Here is a 13,966-nt window from a genome sequence, read left to right on the forward strand (position 1 = left end):
AGTCCCCAGAGGAGGATGACCTCTCAGTCAGCCATCCATTTCCAAAGATCAGGTGTTTTGTCCTAAAAAGTTCACCAGCTATTTCAGATTCAGTTGCTATACTTCAGCCTGTTCCGAGAAGTAGAATGTAACAAATATGGGGATTCCAAACATCGGACTTGCATGGACTCAAATCAGATATTTATTTAAGACACGATGGCAAAGTTCCTGGAAAGGACCAACTGGGAATCTAGATAAATCACTTCTGAGAACACAGCCCAGGAAAGAATAATAACCCCATGATCCTTATTCCAAAAGGGAAGTTCCAAATTGGAGAAAGTTCTTGTGCAAAATGTCAAAATCTTAGCCAAGGCATTCTCGAAGTAACATAGAGGGAGAACTTGAACATTTGGATGTCAATACTTAGTATAAAGCTAGAGTAACTAAGAAAATGTGTTGGTGCAAGGATAGAAAAATAGAACAATGGACAGAATGGAGATCTCCCAGCCCACACACATAGGGACCCTTGGGTCATGACAAAGGTAGCTCTATGGAGTACCTGGGAAAGGACCATCTTTTTAATAAACATGGTGTTGTGGGGAGGAAATGAAATCTTCCCTGTACCTCACACCATACACAAAAAACACTTCTCAGAGGACTTTAGATCCAATGATTAAAGGCAACTGAGGAGAAAATATAGAAGAATATCTTTTTGACCCCAGGTTAGGAAAAGTTCCTTAAACAGGTCATAGATATACTGATAAATTGGACATTAAAGTTAAACACTTAAGCTCATCAAAAGATATTCTTACAAAAGTAAAACGGCAAACAACGAAGTGGGAGAAGATATTTTCAACTGTTGACAAAGAATGTCACCTGCCATATCAGTAAGGCCATCAAGCCATCAGCCACTACAGCTGCCTGGACTGTGCACCCTCAGGGGATACAGGATGGAAGAAAACAGGATACCAGTCCTAGAAAGTTAAGGCGCATATCAAAGGAATGCTTTCAGTGAGCCCAGACTCTTGCATCTTCCCATACACAGAAAAGCGCTAAATTCATTAACTTGAGATGTCTGTTTTTTCTTTAGTTAGCAGTAATTTTTGATGTTTTGACCACTTGGTTTTTGTTGCAAAACTCCTGTGTATCCTGGTTCCTCCCTTACCTCTTTGGAACAGTCCCTCAGAGCTATCTGAGGGGCTGTCTCCTGGACTTAAGTCCTCAGTTTATCCACCAAATAAAAGATAATTCTCAACTTCTAGGTTGTGCATTTTTTTTCAGTTGACACAACGCATATCTAGAATAAGGAACTCCTACAAATCAGTAAGAAAAAGAGAAACAACAGAGCAGAACAGTCGGCAAGAGACTTGAATAGGCACATCACAAGGGAAGAAATCCAAACGACCAACAAACATATGGAAAGGTGTTCAGTCTTGTTAGAAATCCAACACATGTGAATTAAAACCACAATGCGACTAGCTTAATCAAGCCTTTACACCTAACTTCCAATGTATAGAAAATACCAGAGAAGAACAAGTGAGACACCAAGAGGGAACATCAGACAAATGCAGAATGTGATGCTTCTTCAAGACAACTTGCCTGGACATATCCAATGACCTGGCAATTCTCCTCCAAGGTATCTACCCTACTTAAATGTGTGTACTTGAGTACTGGGAGACATCAATGAGAATGCTCAGAGCTGATGTATTCATAAAATCCCCAAATTGGTAACAAGCAGATGTCTACAACTAGGTGGATTTGTAAACACCTGTTGATTACTCAACCCAATAATAGAGTGACAGTGAATTAACTACAGCTGTGTGCAACGACGTGCAGGAACCTCACAAACACTATGTTGGTAAAAGCAGTCAGATACAAAGAACACACACTGAATGGATCCACTTCTATACCCTTAAATAGTTTGGTATAAAAATCAAACAACAGTGTCCATGGATGTCTATTTACCTAGTCAAATTTTAAAGAAAAGTAAAGAAGTGAATGACCATAAGAGTAGAGACAGTGATTATCTTTGAAAGGGGGAACTACAATGGAGAAGGGATATGCAGGAAGGGTCCAGGGGGCTAGCAGTGTTTTATTTCTTGACCTGATACACTTACTTTACATAAAAAACTAAATCGTATATTATGTTTAATATACTTTTCTCTATGAGTGCTATAGCTCACAATGAAGAGATTTAAAATAAATGGCAAAAACCGTCTGCAGAAAAAATTAAAATCTGGCCTAAAATCTCTCAGTGTTATTGCACAAAAGTCCTTTGCACCACGTTTGCCTGGGGGAAGATGGCTTTTGAAATGAAACCACAGGTTTCTGGGCTCCTTCAGGGAAAGCCTTTCCACTGGCCTTGCTGCAGAGGAATAGGAGAGCTGTCACCAGACTTTGAGTTTTGGTGTCTAGGAAGTAAGCTAAATTACTTCTTTTGGAATTGTGCCCATCCTACGAGAGAGGTAATTCTCATTCCTCCAGCCTGTAAGCTCTGTGAGGGAAGATGAAAATCTCCCGTAGTTGTTATACTCAAGGCCTGGAGCCCAAGGCAGAACATAGAGGACATCACCCCACTGAGGGGGGCTGGTGCTCAGAAGAAGGTGGTCCTGCCTGGACACTGGGGGCCGGGGGTAGAGAGACAGGCTCAGGGGCACAGAACAGGATAACAGATCCGGACCTCAAACCCAGGCCAGATGCATCATCCATGCTCCTAGAAGGAAAGCTTCTCTCCTGTTTCTGTTCCCTTGGAGATCTTCCTTAATGTTTTCATTCATCATTACGGAATTTTATTCAGCTGTGTGTAATGGAAACCAGTGGAACCAGGTGAGGTTTTCACTTTCTTTCATCTAACAATGAATCTTCAGGTAAGTCATTGCTGGTGTGGGTTCAACGATTGGGTGGGGTGGGGGACACGATACCACTGCTATTCTCTCAGCCTCTTCCTCGTGGCCGCAAACCAGGGCCAGCATTAGGACACGTGGCGCCTTTGTGCAAAGTACAAGAGAGGAGTCCTTCTGAGCAGGTGAAGCAGGACTCACCCCACCCCTGGATGAACAGTTTACTGAGGGACACCCCACCAACAAAACCTGGTTTTATAGCTGTCGCTACCATACTCACCAAGGTAGTCAAGACATCTCAAATGAACCTCAGGAGTTTTTCATATAGTACTGAAATCTGAATTATATGAAGCCTAGGACCTAAATTCTGAAGTTAAAATGACCACCATCCCAAACCCACAGCGATTGCTGGAAATTAAATAGTTAGAGGTCCATTTCCTGGCAAAACCTAGGCAATGCATCAGATGGGCTAGGAGGGTTCACTCCCAAGTTGGGTGTGTGGGTAGAAAGGGAGTGTGGCAGGTGTCCCCGCAGAGGCAGGTGCCGAGCTGTTCAGACACAAGTTCAATGGCATGGCAGTTTCAGTGCCTGTGGACATGTACTCTAGGCTATGCAGGATACAAAAATGTCACCTCTGCTGTGGCATCTACTTTTACACTTCGGTCAGCTTGCTCTCGGACCTCAGGGGGGGCAAGTTCCCTTGCTAACAGGAAAAAAATCAGGAGGGGAGTGGTGTTCATTGCATACAGGTGGAGATGGGGCTAGTTGGGGGGAGGGAGAGCACACAGCAGGTTAGCATTTGAATGCCTGTTCTTCATATGTGTAACTTACAGCCCACCAAAGCCCTAATGGGAAGGAATCTGAGTAACAGGCACAGCAACTACATTTATAAAGTATGAATCAAAGCCCGACATTTATAGCTGCCAGATCATCTTCTACACAAGTGGCAAACTCGGGGAAGTGCACAATATTTTCTCTCCTAAATCCACATCAATCCCTAAAAAGGACTTGAGAGAAGTCCTGTTTGGGTCCATTTCTGGAAACCAAATGTCCACCCTCTCTGTGATTACATTTTACCCTATTTTCAAGCTGATAAGTTAGCCTGTTGCTGTTTCTTTCATGCTGCCAGAAGACAAGGGACAGATCAGAGATTAGAGACCTAATTACATCATAGCATGCAGCGTAAACATCAGCATCACTGCACTGGGCCTCCCCCAGCCTCATGGGAGCAGCCAGACGACATAACCCAGAGGGACACCACGCACGCAGTTGTGTGCACCACAGCCGAGGAACACTGAGCTTGGGGAAACCCACTGGTTTTTATAGCAAGCAAGCCTGCTCTTTGTCCAGGAGGAGAAAATATCTTGTCTCACAAGGTTACCAACCACATAAACAGCCTGAGAAACGGCTGAGATAATACGCCGGTCAGGACCTTGCTTTCCGGGAAGGCACAGCCCAGCGTGTGAGCCCAAGAAGCCCAGGGAGGGACCCTGTCTCCCAACACTGACCACCTCTGTGGCTGGTTAGCCAAAGCCACCTGATTAACAGCCCCCACTGCAGCCTCATGGAGGAAAGTGGCAGTTCCCAGAAGAGGGGTTGCAGCCTTAAACAAAAACGAAACATAACAAAATCAGGTATGGCCCAGCGTTAACTTAGCCGGACTGGGGTCGTACCTTAACCAGTGTCCCCTTGTGAGCGCCCAGCAGATCCCATCAGGAAACGGAGTGTCCACTGCTCTCTTCCTGCCCTGGCTCTCTCCAGGAACACCCTCTGCCAAGCCCTTTGCTCCTGCTAAACTGTGCGAATGGCCTTGCCGCTGCCTCCCGGAGCCACAGAGGAGCGGCTGCCAGGGGAATCTCCGAGGTCCTCAAACGTGATGTCTGCAGCCACAGGTGGCCACCCCAGGGAACAGGGAGCTCCCGCCCTTTTTCTTTGCGTTCCAGTCCATTAGACGTGGCCAAAACAGTATTCTTATTACCCAGGGTCAGACGGCTTGCAAGGAGCAGATTTTTGCCGTTTTTTACTTCCAGCTCTCACGCCCTCTCCTCAAAAATTGAAGGCAGACGCTGCGCGGGGGGGGGACGGCGGGCGGGGCCGCGGGGAAATGGGCGGGGCCGAGCGCGAGGGAGGGGGAGGAGGCCTCCCGCGCTCAGCTCCTAGTGGCCCACACTCTGCGCTCACCAGGTCAAGGTCAGCTCATTTGCTGCGCTCTTCCCGGATGACGTTTTTCTCCCGGGAGATTTCTTAGCCTCTGTGTAAGGACTGAGGCTGGTACCTTACAGTTTGTGAGAACTGCCCAAACGTGACAGGGGTGGACTTTACTTAGGTTCAAATTCAACCACGTTAGTATATATAAACACTTTTAATATTTCAGAACATAATTATGTTATTTTGCCTTCCTTTTCTCTTCACCTCCTGTATCAGCTGTTACTGATTCTCTTTTCTCTTTCCTACTTGCAGTGGCTGAAGCCAAAGAGGAAGGGGTAGGGTAGTGTTGTCAGAGTTGGAAACTGTCCGAACTAGTGGAAACAAACCATTTCAGTTCCTTTCCCAATTGCTACCTCAAATCTTGAATTTAAAAAAATTCCTCTTGAGAAATTTAAACATTTCGGCACAGATTCCCGCGGCCCTTAGGTGATGTGCAGCGTCTTTGCAGCCCTCTAGCGGTGGAGGCCTCCGGGCTGTTGGTGCTTCCTGTGTTGAGGGGCACATACACCCACCCGGAGGCAAGTAGCAGAGGGTGAAGCGAACACTGCTGACCGTACTGTGTAGGACGTGGACTTTAGGTGACCAGTTTCATCCACACTCACTTCTCTGTGTCCTTGTGACCAATGGATTCGATTTCTAAGAGAGCTAGCAAAGATTAAGTACCTACAGAAGACAGCAAGGCCAAACTTGGCCTCATCAGCACTATGAGCTATTCTCTAAACTCTAGCCTAACTCCAGAGCAGGGACGGCACACCAGTGTACCTTTCATTACCAACACACAGTGATCAATACTGGCTTCCTAGAGCAGGGATCAGCTTCCTTGCATTTCTGTAAAGGGTCAGATAATAAGTATTTTAGGCTTTTGGACTGTATGGTCTCTGTGGCAGTTACTTAGCTCTGCCACTGGAGTAGGAAAGTGACCACAGACAATACGTAATCAAGTGAGTGTGGCTGTGTCCCAATAAAACTTTGTTTATAAAAACAGGCAGTAGGGACTTCCCTGGAGGTCCAGTGGTTAGGACTCCGCGATTCCACTACATGGAGCACAGGTTCGATCCCTGGTTGGGGAACTAAGATCCAATCCCACATGCTGCATGGCGCGACCAAAAAACAAAACGAACAAAAAAACAGGCAGCAGGCAGGAGAAGCCATAGTTTGCCAACTTGCCCCCCATCTAGCAACCACTGACCACTGTGTTGTAACAGAGTATCAGGATGCCTCCAAGCTCAGGGGGAGGGTTGTAATCAGTTAGTGTCAGCGCGGGTGCTGTAAGGGGAGTAAGAGTTTCTAAATCAGTGGTCCACAAAGTGAGCTGTGCTCCCCCCCAGGATGTGTACCACATGATTCATTGAGTTATGTGAAAAAAATTAGAATTTCTATTTATTTTTATCTAATCTGTTTTCATATTAGACTATTGATCTTGTCTACTTCACCATGGATCCATGGAATTTACAGTGAGTCAGTCCTGTATAATGTACTAATTAGAAGTCAGGCTTACAAATCTCTGAAGAGAATGTCACAGCAGATGTTCCCTCGATTGGCAAGACCTGCCCATTGCCTCTCCCTGCTGGTCCAGTCTGAGCTATGCATGTCTCCCTGGAATTTACCCAAGAGGAGAGCTGTGGTTCCTAATTCCTCGAAGGCAGTTTCTTTGGGGAGTATGACGGACTTGTCATACTAGAGGAGTCTTAGTCTCACAGTCTTCAATCTGATCAGTGTCTCAGCTATTGGTCAGAACCCAAAGAAAGGGAACACGCCATCACCCCTGCCCCTGCACGCACGCGCGCGCGCACACACACACATACACCATTCACAAGAGCGTTGAACAAGTTGTGCTTCCTTGGCCTCTGGTGGTCTCCCTCTTTCTTGGTAGTCAGACCTGCCACGGACAGGTGAACAGACTGTACACTGCACAAGGGGCCAGTAAGTAAGGTGGTATCATTCACACAGTAAATATGGTAGACTTTATTATGTCAATTTTCTGGTATATAGCAGCATCTTGTTCTAACAAGGTCAGTACATTAGGACAACTTCGGACCAATGAATGTCAAGTATCTTGAGGAAAGGGTGCCTTTTTAATTCCACACTGCATGCGTTAGCAGCAGCCGCAGCTATATGACACCTCTAGCAGGTAAAGAATAGAGAAGAAGGGAAATACACAGAATACAATAGATTAAAACTCTTCGGAGGCAGAGAGGTATCTTGGGAGCAGCCTTTACATTCAGAATGAGCCAGCGTTTGAGTGCTGAATCGTGAGCACGAGCCTCTAAGGGTAAGGGCCCAGAGCTGATTGTCTACCCTCTAACCGTCTCCTCTACTCGTGACTGGAGGTGAAGGGGCAAAGGCACAGAAATTATTTCTTTCCTCATTCTGACTGCTCTCCTTTCCCACAGAGAAGAGCCAGAAGAGGCTGTCAAAACAGAGAACTGTGTTTGGATGTCAATCCCACAGAAGCAAGTGCCAAAGTGAGACTCTCCTGAGAGAAGAGCCAGCTGCCCCCCAGTATCCATTCCCTTTTCTCCTGGTAATAGCTCCCACTTCCCCTTCGGGAAATAAAATCTGCCCCTTGTGCAAAGTCTCCAGAATCACCAAACAAAACCCCCTGCCTTGTGCTGGCCAGAAGGGTGGTCACGTGACTCCAGCTAGGCCAGTTGTGTCCTCACTGTAGGGTGTAATGTTATGTGGCAACTTGACTGGGCCGTGGGGTGCCCTGATATTTGGCCAAACACGATTCTGGTTGTTTCTGCGAGGGTCTTTTGGGGTGAGATTAACATTTCAATCAGTTGGAGTAAAACAGATTGCTCTCCATATGCGGGTGAGCCTCCTCCTGAATAGAACAGAACAGAACAAAAAGACCGACCTCCCCGAGTAAGAGAGAATTCTCCAGCATACTACCTTTGGGCTTCATCTCCAACATCGCGCTTCCTGCCTGACAGCCCTTGAACTGAAACATCTGCTCTCCCTGCGTCTCCAACTCCAGTCTGCCAGCCCAGCTGCACATTGGGGTTCCCAGCCTCCATAATCGTGTGAGTCAATTCCTTATTGCAAATCAATCTCTCTCTGCCTCTAGATAGATAGAGAGATAGATAGATCGATAGATCGATCCTATTGATTCTGTTTTTCTCAGGAAAACTCTAATACACTCTCCCTCTGGATTTTGATGCATAAGTACAGACACTCAAAAACATAAGAATAGTCGGAGAGCATTCATTCCAGCAGTGGTGTCCTGATGGGAACTGTCAGGGACCGAGTTCCTGCTACCTAAACCCCTCCAGAGATATTCTCATTTTTATCCTTTTCTGAAGCTGGTTCTCAGTCTTCCTAACAATTCTCTGATCCACCCTATATCTTCTTTTAGTTCCACAAACATTTACCTATTATAGTAAATAGTCAATGCCTACTATATATTAAAGATGCTGTCCTACTGGGGAAACAGCAGTGAACAAGCTAGCCCCCGCGCTCATGGAACTTATTTTCTAACAAGTCCATTTCTTCTTAAGTAGGTGAACTCTTATTAAAGAGTTGATTTCTTTTGCTTGCCACCAAAGAGCCTTACGTGATACTAACATTCTCCCTCCAGAGAATGCTAGCTCTGCCCCTTCTCTGGGTCATCTTGGGTAAGCCAGATGCTAGTCCTCCAGAAGTAGTCAGAGGAAAAGATCCCAGCTCTGTGCAGTTCTTGAAAGACACTTCTCTGTGATTACCCCAAGGAAAAACCTGAGAACCGACCAGTGGACTTGTCCAAAATTGGATAGTAAATGGCTCAGCTGGGACCCTACATCAGAGCAACTCCTCAACTGGATGCCTTCCATTGAAACCACCTTCCCTCCTGCTCACGCCGGAGAAGATACAACACAATGAGCATTACATTGCTTGTGCCACTTGTTTCAAGTTTAATCTTTTTCACCAGAAGCCTTTTTAAGGCCCTCCCCCAAGGCCCACAGGATCTATTCTGGGATTAGACAGGAGACAAGATGAGAGAAGCTGATCGAAGTGGCCAGACATAGCTTTCTCCTCAGGTAGCAATAGACGGTTATTAAATACTACTGCAACTCTATCTTGCAGCAAGTAAGCATGCTGTTTGCTTCACTGAGGTGGGGCTCGGTGACTACGGCTGGGAATTGTCACAGTTGAGTTTAGCACTCCTGGCAAAATTGGGAGCCAGCCTGCATATTGCAGTGTCTAAAGAACATGATTCCAGTTGAACAGAACATGTTGGCAGTTAAAAAAAGGACTTGGTCACATAACAACTCATACATAAACTGTGAGGCTGGGGGAGGAACCAAATGAAATAATAGTCACTGAGGGTTCCTGCACACCTGCCCCAGTCACTCAGAGCCTGCACTCACTGGGAATTGCCAGCACACAGAAACCAGCCCTGCCCTGAAGTCAAATGGCAAAAATAAACAGACGTACTAACCCAGTTAAATCGAGAAACATGAGTGCACCTTTAAGCAGACAGCAATTCAGGTGGCCTCTCCAGGCCAGGCCTCCTCGGGGATTTAGCTTTGTGTTCTAAGTGAATTAACTGTTGTAGATTCAGTGGCTTGAAAGCTGAGACTGAGTTAGGTGTGAATTCCACCCTCATTGATGGGTTTTCAGTGCACGTTCACATGTTGTGCTCTGTACAGAACACACCAAACTGGCGGTCCCTGACCCCTTCTAAACAGATAACCCACTGCTCGGGCTGGCAAAGTGGTAAGAATTACAAAAGAAAGATTTGGGCTTCCATACCAGGAAACACATGAAAACAGGATCATGGGTCTAATTGGAAAGGCCGTCCCGGAAAAAGAGAAGAAATTTCACGCCTGGGTATGTGCAAACTAAGCCATCAGTACAGTCGATACTATAATATGCTTCCAGAAAAAAGGATGTGGGAGAACTAAGAGAAAAGGAGGCTGTCTCCTACCCCAGCCCTGCCCTCACCAGCCCTCTGGCCTTGGCAAATTGTTTCTCTTCTTTGTGCCTCTCTTCCCTGTCTTTAAAATCAGTCTGCAACGCCTCTTTCCCTTTCAAACTCACCAGAATGGTGGAAAGTTTAATTGGACACTTGTGGCAGTTCTTTGCTCCCGATTGCGAAATTCTAGAGCAGTAATACCCTCTGTGCTTCACAATCACCTGGGGAGCTTGTAAGAATTACAAGTACTTGGGATTACAATACTAGAGATTCTTGGGTGGTGGGTCCCAGCCACAGGTAGATTTTAAAAGCCCTCCAGGTGATCCCAATGTACAGCCAAGGCTGAGAACCGCGAGCCATGACGGGGAGAAAAGGAGCTCTACTGCTTCCCCGGAGAGTGGAGGCGGATGAAAGGCACGTGGTGCTCCTAATTCCTCCAGCTCTTCATGGGGTTGGGCAAACCTTCATTCCCAGACCGTCTCTCACCAACTTCCCCCACCCCTCTGCCAGCATCGCTCAGCAAGGGAATGAGCTAAATATCGTGAAAAGGTGACTGACAACTTTTTGTGGTTTTTAATTAGAGCAAACTCCTAAGTTGCATTTAAGGGTATTAAGGCCTTTACCTCCAAGAAGTGTATCTTTTCGGGTTTACTCAGTATTGGAGCGTTTGTAACCAACCGGAGGATCCTACAATCCTCAGTCTGTGCTGCCGTGTTCAGAACAGGCTGCTGCCTTCACACCCGCTGGTGACATGGTACCCGCTGAGCCATAGGTCATTAGTAAAGGGTATCTTGGTGTTAAGCAACCCATCTGCCTACAAAATGCAAACGATTCAGGGTAGAGGATCCATTGTAAGTCCCTTAGTGGGGGACTTAATGCCTCAGTGTACACTGTTCAGCCCCATTTTTCCTGTCCCCGCACTGGGCTCCATGCCCCTCCTGACTAACGCATTCATATTGTAGCTCTGCTCTACTGGTCAGTTATGTTTCCCACCAGAACAAGTCCTGGAGGACCCATGGTTCATTCTGTATCCTCTCACAGCCTGTAATTCAGTTCTTTGCCCTTGAAAGCACACTGTTTGCTTCTGCTCTGTTGAATCAAGCATTTGGAAAGAGCTGGAAACCTTGAAAGAGAAACCAAAGGACACAGCAAGGTCATGGAGTGCAGTGATTAAGAGCTGGGGAATCAAACAGGCCTGGGTTTGAAGCCTGTCTCCATCACTTACTAGCTATGCGCCTGAGATAACATACCTAACCTCTCTGAGCTTCAGTTTTCTCAACTGTAAAATAAGTTTAAAGTCTGTATCATAGGATTGGTACGAGGATTAAATGACATGTCCCTGTCATCCTGTGACTACCCCAAATGCCAGCCACCATACCACTGTTCTTAGTAATAATGTAAGAGTGAGGGGTGCAGAATCAACGTGAACAACAGGACTTGGGGTGAGAAAATCTGAGTTTAGACCCGTTCCCTTTCTCTATGATTTTAGACAAGTCATATCACCTCTTTAAGTTTCAGTTTCCCCAGTTGCAAAATTGTGATAATAATAGTAATAATAATGCCTACTTCACAGGGTGATTGGAAGGACTAAATGCAATAATGCATGTAGATATGCTTTGCAAACTACAAGGAACCATATTATATTAGTAATTATTATCCACACCAAATTCTTAACATTTTCTGGGTCTAGTCCTGACAACTGACAAAAGGAATAAATGGATTCTCTAAGATTAGAAATGGAAGAAAATGAGGCTTGACTCACACGCCTAAATAAAGTCCAGGCCAAAGGGTTAGCCCCGCGGAGAGTGAAGAGTCTGGTTATAAGGGGCTCCCTACTTCCCTGGTGGCACAGTGGTTTAGAATCCGCCAGCCATTGCAGGGGACATGGGTTCGAGCCCTGGGCTGGGAAGATCCCACATGCCGCAGAGCAACTAAGTCCGTGCACCATGACTATTGAGCCTGCGCTCTAGAGCCCGTGAGCCACAACTACTGAGCCCACGTGCCACAACTACTGAAGCCCGCGTGCCTAGCCCATGCTCTGCAACAAGAGAAGCCATGCAATGAGAAGCCTGCGCACCACAACGAAGAGTAGCCCCTGCTCACTGCAAGTAGAGAAAGCCCGCGCACAGCAACGAAGACCCAATGCAGCCAAAAATAAAATTAATTAATTAAAACAAAACAAAACAAAACAAAACAAAATGTTTAAAAGGGGCTCCTGTGCTGGGCCAATTTCATTCCTGAATGAGCCCTTCCTTTGATTCAGCAACTGCCTACTGTTTACTTACCATATTATCTCATGTTGCCTCAGGAGACATCCTAACATTAAAGTTATTGGTTTTCATAAGCGATGACCTTCATAAAAGATGGCCCAATATCACGGGGCAAAAACAAAAGAAGTGAGGGCAGAAAATATCATAGTGTATGTTTCTTCTTTAGAGGAGCCTTTTTTCCTGGCTCTTAGGTTTTTTGTTTTGTTTTGTTTTTTTGGCTGTGCCACGTGGCATGTGGGATCTTAGTTCCCCGACCAGGGATTGAACCCGAGCCCCCTGCAGTGGAAGCGCAGAGTCTTAATCACTGGACCACCACGGAAGTCCCTCTCAGGTTTTTTCAATGTTCAATTTTTTTTTTATGTTGCGTTTTGGGTGACACTTTTCTGGTGTTTTATTTTTTATGGGTTCCCCCACCTCTGCTGACTTCGCTAACCTACACCATTTTCCATGGTTACCATAAACAAACATGTCTAATTTGAAGGTTAACGGCAGGGAACAGCTATGCCAGCAAGAGAGGGGGAAATCAAGATCCAAATGTATCTTGCCGCCTGTAACAGGCCCTGATGGCTGCTATCAAAGCTGTCCTCCAGTGCACTTGGTTTTTAGGAACAATCAAAATTCAGCCAAAGGAAAGAAGTTCTGTTAGTAGAATTCCAGGCTCCTGAGGGCCCAAGAGGCATTACAGGAACAGGCAGAAGATAATTTCTCCGGTAATACTGGAGTCAGTGGTATGAGGTCTTCAAATGACTTCCTACCCCTTGCCCCCTGCCCACTAGAGAAAAATTGCAGCCAGATGCATCTGTAGACATAGGATGTGAGCCAGGAGGGGGAGGCTGAAGGAAATTTGTGAAGAGCATTCAGGAGTGCCACTCCTCCAGAATTTTTTACATGTTTGTGGAGGCCACAGGGTTAATTCCAAGGGAAGAGAGGCAACCTAGCGATTAGGAATGTTCTCTGTCCTCAAAAAGGCTCTGAGGAGGAGTGTCTCAGAGTTGGAGCATGTGTAAAATATGCATTAATGATAAGGAGTGCCCCTTTTGAAAGCTTCTTCCAGCCCCCAAGTAACTTCGTTTTCCCCACAAATTAGGTAAGAAATTAAGAACAAGAAAGGAAAATTTTAAGTTGCTCGAACCCATAAAATTAAAACCTCCGCTTCTGCAATACTACATTTTACCAGCACAAGAACAGTGTGTGTTGGTTTTAGTCGGTGGCAAGTATTCAAACACAAGAACCTTTGGAGGTATTATAAAAGGCGCTGCACTTCATTGTATAAGGCAAGCAACTCAGGAAATGGATATTCTTAAATGACCAGAAACAAAGGGGATCCTGAATTCAAGGGATGTCCATCAGCTACCAAGGGGTCCGGCTGACCTAGTCACCCTTTGAGGGGTTCTAGACATGTAAAGGAATGACCAGGTGGCCAGGTGGCCAGGTGGCCGGTGTAGCAAGTCATAAACGGCAAACACATCCTTGAAGTGAATTGGAAATCTGCCATTGGTGACCTCAGATTCTCATGTCCAACTCTGGCTACACTGGTGAAAGATGGCCAGTTCTGCCCGCAACCAAAGTAAATACTGGACAAATATTTGAAGAATATTGTTTTGAGGCGGTGGCAGATTATTTGCCTGCTTGAAGCACCCATCTCTGTAAACATAATAGCTTTTCAAACTGAGAGTGCAGAGGAGAGGTACAGCCTCAGGACTACGGGTATTGGAAAGGGGGTAAAAATTGTCTGTTCTCCCTCATCCTAACACACAAGTGCCCAGTGCCCT

The 13,966-nt window shown here is 46.0% G+C and overlaps 1 protein-coding gene across 4 annotated transcripts in view; it reads right to left on the reverse strand.

Annotated features, from left to right (window-relative positions):
- The window catches only part of LOC309666255 (uncharacterized protein), a 111,355-nt gene that overhangs the window by 81,725 nt on the left and 15,664 nt on the right, over nt 1–13,966 (reverse strand). The window lies entirely within an intron of this gene.

This window comes from Balaenoptera physalus (assembly GCF_965194825.1).
Source record: "Balaenoptera physalus genome assembly, chromosome: 8".
NCBI lineage: Eukaryota > Metazoa > Chordata > Mammalia > Artiodactyla > Balaenopteridae > Balaenoptera > Balaenoptera physalus.